At 46.4% G+C, this 9704-nt stretch overlaps 1 long non-coding RNA gene across 1 annotated transcript; it reads right to left on the reverse strand.

The window, feature by feature from the left end:
• Positions 1-2362: 2362 nt before the first annotated feature.
• Positions 2363-9701, reverse strand: LOC106985423 (uncharacterized). The gene is made up of 4 exons (XR_008298616.1): positions 9512-9701; positions 7960-8109; positions 3051-3107; positions 2363-2528 (listed from the first exon to the last, which is right to left on the reverse strand). It is a non-coding gene; the product is annotated as an uncharacterized LOC106985423 (long non-coding RNA).
• Between the last annotated feature and the right edge of the window lie 3 nt (positions 9702-9704).

Raw genomic sequence — 9704 nt, forward strand, 5'->3', positions numbered from 1 at the left:
TCATGATCTCCAGTTTGTGAGTTTAAGCCCCATAATGGGCTTTGCGCTGACAGCTCGAATCCTGCTTGGGATTCTTTCTCGGTCTCTCTTTCTCTCTCTCTCTGTCTCTCTCTCTCTCGGAAATAAACAACAACAAAATTAAAAAAAAAGAAAATGTGCAAAGATATTCTCATACGTGATCTTCTATTAGCTTTATAGTTTCGACTTTCACAAACAGCACACGACAAAGAAGTCTGCCCCTCATTAGCAGGACAGAGTGTTGTTCAAATTGACCTCAGTTGTCAAAAGCTGTGCTAACACTCTAGCCACCAACCACACATGGCTATTTCACATTTAAGTTAATTAAATTAAATGAAAAATAAAAATTCAGTTCCTCAGTGGCACCTGCTACATGTCAGACGCTCAATGACCACACGTGGCTATTGGCTATGGGGCTGTGCCGGAAGATTCGGGACATTTCCACCGCAGCAGGAAATTCTGTCAGACAACCCTACTTTTAAGCTTTTTCCTTCAACAGAACCAGTGGGTTAACAAAGCTTTCAGTTCCTTGTTATAAACTTAGCTTCTTATTAACATGGATTAAAACTTTTTATAGCACGTGGTACTTTTACACCTGGGTAGTTTGGTTTATAGTTTCCATTCAATTAAAGCAGTAAAAAGAGACTCACACTTTTAATTTTTCATTCTCAAAGAAAGGGCGCATAGGCTCATATTATTTTGGTGCCTCGATCCTTTCCCCTCTTTCCCCACCGAGTGTTCCCCAATGCTGCCTTGTCCTTGGGTCTGCAAGGGCAAATAGAGCCCATTTGGAGGAGGGATGACAGGGACACGCTGCCAGAAGCCAGGGTGGATGAGGGCCGCTTATCAGTGAGCAAAGCACTGGGTGTGTGTTGGGGGCTAGGGTTCAAATGCACCCTGGCTCATCTGGGACATCTCCGTGAGACCTTGGACAAGTCACTGACCTGCTTTGCAGCTCAGTCTCCACGAGACGCTGGAGATATGCTCCATGGTCCCTTCCCCATCAGATCAAGGGGCATGTCCAGACGATGCCACAGCATCGAGGAAATCAAGGCTCATGCAGTAAATGAAAAAAGCTGCTTGGCCTTCAGGGGACTCACAGTCTGTCTGGAGAGGAATGAAGAGTGTCCACAGTAGGGCAGTGACAGAACACAGCACAGGGTCAGGTACCGTTGTAAGCAGCCAGACACTACATACAAGGAGTGGGGTGGTGGCTGCAGGCCAGAGTCCTCTGCACCAGCTTCTTGCAAGAGGACCCCCTTGGGGCCCGATGCCTGTGAGGCTAGTTGGGGAGCAGCTTTGGGAGGCATTCAGCACGGTTTGAGGCAGGACCAGCATGGCGGTCAGGACTAGGGCTATGGGGGGACCAGACACACTGGGGGCTAGAGACACGGGTGGGCACAGACTGTGGGGTCTTAATGCAAGCTGAGGCCTCTAACAGAGTCTAGAAGTCCAATTAATGAAGGGTAGCTGAGTGCTCACATTAGCTCCGTGGTGAGAGCATGTGGTCACAGACAGGAAGTGGCTGTAGACATCTCCTCCATCTTGTCCCCTCTGATCTGGGCCAGTGAGAGCTTGGGCTCCAGGCCTCCTGCTCATTTTCTTCAGAGATTCCAACTTCCCACCTCCTGCCTCTGCTGTTACTCTTCTCCTGGGGGCTCTCTGGGGCCTGGTTCCACAGCAGGACCAGGGCAGAGAGGTCCAGGAACATGTGTGGTCTTGAGCAGACCAGGGTGTCCACTCGTCAGGGAGGTGAGACAATCCTGTTTTACCAGAACAGGACTCTCTGAAGACTGAACATACCTAGGAAGAGCTAGGTTATAACCAACTGGGAAAGCCAGCCATGTGAGTTCAGCACACCCTGGGCCCCACACATGGTCGGTGTGCTGACCTTAGATAAACTTGTCCCTTACATGGCCGCGTTTGCTGTCCTTTGTGCCTTAATCAAACCAAGTTCTTAAGAAATACCTGTTGTTCATTTGAGACTTGTTTGATAGTTTCTCTCATGGGGCTAGGGGTTTGGGAGGATACCACAGAGGGAAATGCCATTCTCATCAGATCATGGTGGCAGTACCTACGACCCACGTGATTATCACGGTTGGTCTTAATCTCGATCATGGGGCTGAGATGGTGCTTGCCAGGTTTGTCCACTGTGAAGTTATTCTTTCCCTCTTTCCATGCTGTTCTTTTTGGAAGGAAGGCACCACAGACAGCCCACACTCAAAGGGTGGGGGTTACGCCCTCGCCCCCACCCCCACCAGCCTTGAGGACAGAGTATCTATATAAATTATTTGGAAGTCTTCTTTGGAATTCACTTATCTGTAAATTTATTCAGTCATTCATTTATATCAATATGGACTCACGGATAGTTATTTTACACTTTACCACCTTATTTATCTCGTTGCTCAGTTCATTCCAACATTGGCTGTCTTTTCTTCTGCATGCTTTACACACACATTTTTCATCTTTCACCCACTCAAGTTTTGTTCCAAACAATGTTGGTGGAGCGCCTATAGGGAATGAGAAGTGATGGAGCTGGTGCTGAGCCCCCCCTCCTTGGACCCGTCCCTTCTGCCTTCCCCTCTGATACCCATGCTCAGTGCTTCTCCTCCCCTGGCCCCCACCTTTCCCAGGGACCATCCTAATGATGAAACCCCAGGATGAAAACACATCATTGACTCCATGCCTGGGTATGGAGTCCCTGTCTTGCTCTGGGTACCAGGGGGATGCCATGGCCCCCTGACCACCTACAAGCAGTGCATGGAGAGAAAAAATAGAGGAATGGCCTCTTCATTCACTATGGTTCTCTTCTTGGGCATTCTCAGAGCGTTTTGCAGCAACAGTGGAGGAATGTGATGGGGTGGAAGGTGTGGCATGACAGACATGGGGAGAAGCTGGGCAAAAGACAGCCACTGAGGCAGGACTGAGGTCTCTAGGCCCAGAGACAGACCCTGCAGGTGGTGGTCCCCTACTCAGGCCTGGCTGCTCCTCCCTCCCCTTTCCCCACAAAGCCTACCTGTCAGGGTACTCACTTCTCCAATCAAGGTGTTGGTCTTTCTCGGTTCTTCTGGCTCAGAGATGCTGGGAAGCTGGGGCAGAATCAGGCTTATGTTATGCTTCCTTCTCCCCAGAGGCGCCCCTTCTCTCATCTTCAGAAACAGACTGGGGTAGCATGGCTTGGGGAGCCCTACACCTGCTCCTGCCCACCTGTCCTGCTGTACTCCTGGCCTCAGGTAAGATGCAGGGCGTGAAGGTCAGGGTTGGGGCCAGGAGCAGGGTGGCTCTGTGACCAGAGGGCTGGCTGGGTGTCCTAGGAGGCAAGTTTATCCAGGAAGACCCTGTACCGTCGTGTGTCCTAGCCCTATCCCCTTGTTTCCCACCAGCTCAGGGGAGAAACTGCTCCCTTTTGAGCCCAGTGCCAGTCTAGACTTCAGCTGATTACAAAGATCCCAGGCATCAATTACCCTTGGCCTGAGGGACCCTAAAGAGCTAGCTGTGTCCCCTTTCCATTTCCTCTCAAGGTTTTTGAAGGCCAATAGTATTCTCTATTCTGGTTCCCTGAGCATTAATTACCTTCTTTGTGTCCTCCTTAGTTCTGATCACTTCTCCAGAGGGAACCTCTTACTCACCCTCTCTCAATGGCTCTGAGCTCAGATAGGCAAGGGTTTCACCAACACCAGAAGGGAGGGTCCTGGGAAGGGATGGCCCGATAGCTCATGCACATGTGTCAGAGTCAGGAAAAGGGGACCCAAGTATTCTTTCCAAGGTGGTTGAAGCACAGGGTGCTACAGAGGAGTCCCCAAGGCTCAGATTCAAAATTGGGGAGAGAGGAATAAGGAGGAGGATACAGGTCATTAACTCTGAAAGAACTGTAGAAAATTCAGTTAGACATGGGATTTTTGGAATGAGATCAGTGGAACCCACATAATGTGGAAGCCAGAGGCTGTACTGGCATGCAAATGGTAGGTGTAGAAAGTGACCACAGACGGGCAGATGGTAGCCAGAAACAGCAAAAAAACAGGTGAGAAGAAATTTTTGATTTCTGCTCTTGACTCTTGCAGTCATGAGCTTTGAGACCATCATAACCTCCCCTTCATTGTAGAAGTAGGCTGAAAAAGCCTAGGTCACAGGTGCTCTAGGGGATCAAGTGGCCAGCAAAAGCAGTGGAGTATTGATGAAGATAGATGATCAACTGCCTATGGGCATTTGATCCCTAACCCCTTCATTCTCCAAACTCCAAGACAGGTGGGTTAGAAACTAAAGAGGATCTCCCAAAGTATTTAAAGGTGAAACCCTGGACAGAGGATAGGAATGGCAGCAATGTGGGTATACAAGGGGGTACCCTTGTGCTCTAGGGCTTACCTATCTCACTTTTTAAAAATGTTTATTTTTGAGAGAATGAGAGAGAGAGAAAAAGAGAGAGAGAGAGAGCACAAGCAGCAGAGGGGCAAAGAGAAAGAGGGACAGAGGATCCAAAGCAGGCTCTGTGCTGACAGCACAAAGCCCGACTCGGGGCTCCAACTCACGAACTGTGAGATCATGACCTGAGCTGAAGTCAGAGGCTCAACTGACTGAGCCACCCAGGCCCCCCCTCCCACTTTTAAAGTTTACTAGGTAGAAGGATTTAGCCTTCCGTTCTTCTACTATCACCAGACTGGGCATATGATCACCCCTGAGGAATCTGAATTCAAAAGTCAAAACAACTTGGTGTCTTAGGAGAACTACTACCTTGAAGAGTGACACCATACTAAACAAGAGAGACCATCCGAAGGAGAACTATGACAATTGACAGCACAATAATTCTAGGTAAATATTAGTGGTATGCCTAAAAGGGTAAGGGAAGACATAAATTACATGAATCAAGAGCAAGAACCATTAACACTGCTAAATTAAAATAATAGTTGTGAAAAATATTATGATTGAAATAAAGACCACAATATATGTGATATATAAAGAGCAGGAGCACCTGGGTGGCTGAGTCAGTTGAGCATCTGACTCTTGATTTGGGCTCAGGACATGATCCCAGGGTCGTGGGATCGATCCTGTGTCAGGCTCTGTGCTGAGCATGGAGTCTGCTTAAGAGTCTATCTTTCTTGGGGTGCCTGGGTGGCTCAGTCGGTTAAGCATCCGACTTTAGCTCAGGTCATGATCTGATAGTCTGTGACTTCAAGCCCCACGTCAGGCTCTGTGCTGACAGCTCAGTACCTGGAGCCTGCTTCCAATTCTGTGTCTCTCTCTCTCTGTCCGTCCCCTGCTCATGCTCTGTCTCTCTCTGTCTCAAAAATAAATAAAAAATATTAAAACAAAAAGAATCTATCTTTTTCTTCCTTTGCCCCTTTCTCCTGCTTGTGCTCTCTCTCTCTCTCTCTCTAAAATAAAAAATTTAAAAAAAATTAAAAATTAAAAAAAAAAGCAGATGTGGCTGGAGCATGAGCTGGAAGAAAAGTCAAGGAATTCTCCCAGAAAGTTCCTGTAAAGCATTAAGAGATTAAAGAATCAAAGAGAATCAAAGAGGAGTGAAGAGACATGAAACATCCAACATATGGTTACTAATAATCCCTGCGAAAGAAAAAAGATGGAAAGGAAGAAATATTTGAAGGAAAAGTCAATATAAATCTCTCAGAATTATAGAAAAAAGAAAGATCTCAGACCAAAAGGACTCAAAATTTGCCAAGAGGGGCAAATAGGAAACACATGCACACACACACAGCCCTAAACCCATCAAAGAACATCCCATCTTGTGTAAGAACATCAAAGACAAAGAGTAAATTATAAAGAATTTCAGATCACTGACAAAAGAGTGAGAATTAGATCTACATTAGACTTCTTAAGAGGAGCACTGGATGCCAGAAGAGAGTTGAGTAAAATTATTAAAGGACTGAAGAAAAGAAGTTTATACCTAGAATTTTATATCAAGCCAAACTGTCACTCAAATATGAGATCATAATACTTTGGGACTTTGACAGTATAATACTTTGGGCCTCAGAAAGTTTGCCACATGTGGGGAGCCTGGCTGGCTCAGTTGGTTGAGTGTCTGATTCTTTTTTTTTTTATGTTTATTTATTTGGGGGGTGGGAAGGGCAGAGAGAGGATCTGAAGCAGGCTCCAAGCTGTCAGCACAAAGCCTGACATGGGGCTCAAACCCACGAACCGTGAGATTGTGACTTGAGCTGAAGTCAGATGCTCAACCGACTGAGCTATGCAGGTGCCCCGAGTGTCTGATTCTTGATTTCAGCTCAGGTCATGATCCCAGGGTTGTGGGATTGAGCCCTGTGTTGGGCTCTGCACTGAGCGTGGAGCCTGCTTCAGATCCTCTCTCCCTCTCTCTGCCTTTCCCTCTCTCTCTCTATCAAAAACAAATTAATAAACATTTACAAAATAAGAAAGAACTTTAAAAAAAAGAAACATTTGATTCATATTTTATACAAGATGCTTGCAAAAAATAAAAAAGCAGCATTTCAAGAAGCTAATGTCATCTTATCTTGAAACCAGTAAAAGGTAAAACAAGAAAATTAAATTATAGGTTTATATCTCTGATGAACATAGAGTAAAAACCAAAATAAATATTAGCTAACTGAAGTCAACAGTGTGGTAAAAAAAAAAAACAAAAAAAACAAAAAAAAAAAACGAATGCTATGATCATGTGGGGTTTATCACAGGACCAAAAGGACTGTTTAACTTCAGGAAATCTAAATGAACTAAATCAATAAACTATAAGAAGAAAGTAAACTGATGCAGAAAGCATCGGAATAGTTCAACACATTTGTTATTATTTAAAAAAACCTTAATAAACTAGAAATAGGAAGAAATAATTTGGTCAAGACTGTATAACAATGACTACAGTAAATAACTAGGTAAAGAAAGTATACATTCAAATCAGGGATTTCCACAGCTACCGCCAATGCCTCATGTAGTATTAGAGGTCTTGGCCAAAGCCATAAGGAGGGCCGAAGTGAGGAAGAGGGACACCTCCTGTCACGATTTGAGATGCTGGCATCATCTACTTAGAAAAAATAAGTAGAATCCAAAAGCTTTTCAATCTCATGAGCGAGCTTAGCAAGGTTTCCGGATATAGGATCAACTGACAAAAATCAAAAGTGTTTATCTACACTAGAAATAATCAGCTAGAACATCTAATCAAAATAAGATACAATTCATAGTAGCAACAGAATCTGTGATGTATTAAGGAAGAATTAATTTAACTTTGATCTGAATAAATACAAATGATCTATGATCTTGAAAGAGATAATAATATTATAAGATGTCAATTTCCCCCAAATTATAAGTCTCTAACTGTAATCTGAAACACACTTTCAGTTTAATATTTTATTTTATTTTATTTTATTTTATTTTTTATTTTATTTTTTATTTTTTCAAAGAAAGGCAGACTGACACATGCACCTCATTTGGATGTGTCTGGAGTCTTGGAAGCTTGACCACCCTACATTCTCCTTCAAATAGACCTTGAGAGTTTGTTTGGAGCCTCTAGCAGGGGAGCACAGCTACTCTATGCCCTTGAGGGAAGAACGGGCCTCCGTCCTCCTCTTTTGGGGAAAGTCATCCTCTTTGACCAAGCAAGCAGCTTCAGGAGGGACGCTCACGGAGCAGTCAGGGAGAAAGGGAACACCCGCCTAGCCAGCCAGATCAACCAAATCAAACCTAGTGATGGGTGGGGTGACATATCGCAGCCAGATCGCCCCACATCCCAGTTTAATTTTTAGAGAGCTTGATAAACTTACTGTAAAATTATATGGAAAAATAAAGATGCATAAATAGCTATGTCCATCGTGAAAAAAAAAAGATAGGACTCATCCTACCAAATATTAAGACCTACTACTAAGTAATACAACTGACATTAGGTGCTGGAACAGCAAGAAATGACAAATGGACAATGGCACAGGCTAGACTTCCAGACAGCTCCATATATACATAGGAACATACCTTATAAGGAAGCGCCACGAATCGATGGGGCGAAGGGCCCATTATTTGGTAGACATCCTTGAGAAAACTGGCCGAGTCCATGCAGCCCAAAGTACTGGATCCCTGCCTAACACTAAATACAAAGATGGACTCCAGGCAGATTCAAGACATCTATGTGAAAAAATAAAATCACTAAGTTAATGAATTCTGTGATTAACTACTGTGATTAAGTTAATAGAAAAAAAACCCTGCAGATGAATATCACTGTGATTCCAGGCAACACGTCCCCGCGAGAGATAACTGGGACCCCCTACTCCTGGAACCACTTCGTGCTGATCTGGAGGGAAGGAAGGAAGGAAAACACCATGTGCTGGAAGGGCAGATAGCCTTTGAACGCCGGGATCTGAGGACTGAGAAGAAGTATTAAAAAGGAAGGGCGAATAAGGAAAGTGTAACGCGTCTATTGCGAGCTGAGAGGTCTGCAGTGACAAGTGTACTCATTCCTATACCCCAAATGCCAGGCGCCTTGCATGGCGTGTAACATTGTAGAGACGAACGAACGAATGAATGAACGGAGAGTAAGTGAAGAGACTTAAAGTTTGGAGTCAGCAAAAATCAAACGTCCTTGGTCTGGGATTTGGGAGTTCAAGCTCAGTTTAAGACGTGTTACTGAGTCCTGCCCAAGGAGAAGAAAGTTGGCATGGGTGAGTAGGGGGAGCACACACAATCGTGTAGGTCCCCTCACCCCCAAAACAGCGGATGACACAGCTCCTGGATGTCAGAAGGCTGTCCTCCTGATTCTTAGCGCTCGGGACTGAGTGACGGGTGGGGTCCTGGGCCAAATGCTGGGTCATTTCGGAGGCAGCCTGGTGGCTGTCTGGGCCAGATAGGGTTGAGCGAGAGGAAGTCGAGTGGGCATGCGCGTGCCTGCGGGGGGCCGGGGCCGAACCCAGGGGCTGGGGGCTTAGTTTCTGGAGAGGCGGGGGAGGGGAGCCTGCGGGGAGGGAGGGGGCGTCGGGAAAGCTGGTGGGCGGTTAGACCGGATGGTAGGAGAGCTGGAGAGAGGGATAAAGGTTAGGAGACAAGCGTGTAGTCAAAAGGAGAGACAGCTTGTGTGTGTGTGTGTGTGTGTGTGTGTGTGTGTGTGCCCCACGTGTGACAGCACAGAAGCCCCTCCCTGACTCCAAACTGCACTGTACAATTTGCATCTTTTCCCCCTGTCACTCTAACCGTGACAGAAGTAAGATCGCCTGTGAGCACGTAAGGGGTTCTTCGCAAGTGTGAGCGAGAAGGACTGTTCTGACCAGCCAGGAACCTGGCAGAGAGGGGGAGGGGCAGGGCACCGCCAGAAACGCTTTATGAGAGGGCTTGCGTGAATGAGTGTGAGTTTACACGAATCTCCTTGTGAATGTGTTTTGGAGAAAACTGTGTGTGTGTGTGTGTGTGTGTGTGTGTGTGTGTGTGTGTGTGTTTAGGAACTAAGGTGCCCTGCCCTAGCCCCAAGCCCCTGCCCCTGGGTCTCTAAGCCCAGGGAATCCCAGGGAGTCTGTAGCTCAGGGTCCAGAAAACTCACCCCAGCCCCCTCGATGGATCCCCTGCTTCAGACTAGGGGGCACCCCCGCCAGCCAGTTTCCGGGAGGGGGTTGAAGATGGTGGGGAGTCTTCTGACCCCGAGAGCCGTCCCCGGGCTGGGGGGTGGAGTGGGCCCAGACTGGGTGGAGCAGCCACACCTGCCCGAAGTTTCGGAGAATAGGGCGTAAACAGCA

The sequence above is a fragment of the Acinonyx jubatus genome, chromosome B2 (genome assembly GCF_027475565.1).
Source record: "Acinonyx jubatus isolate Ajub_Pintada_27869175 chromosome B2, VMU_Ajub_asm_v1.0, whole genome shotgun sequence".
NCBI lineage: Eukaryota > Metazoa > Chordata > Mammalia > Carnivora > Felidae > Acinonyx > Acinonyx jubatus.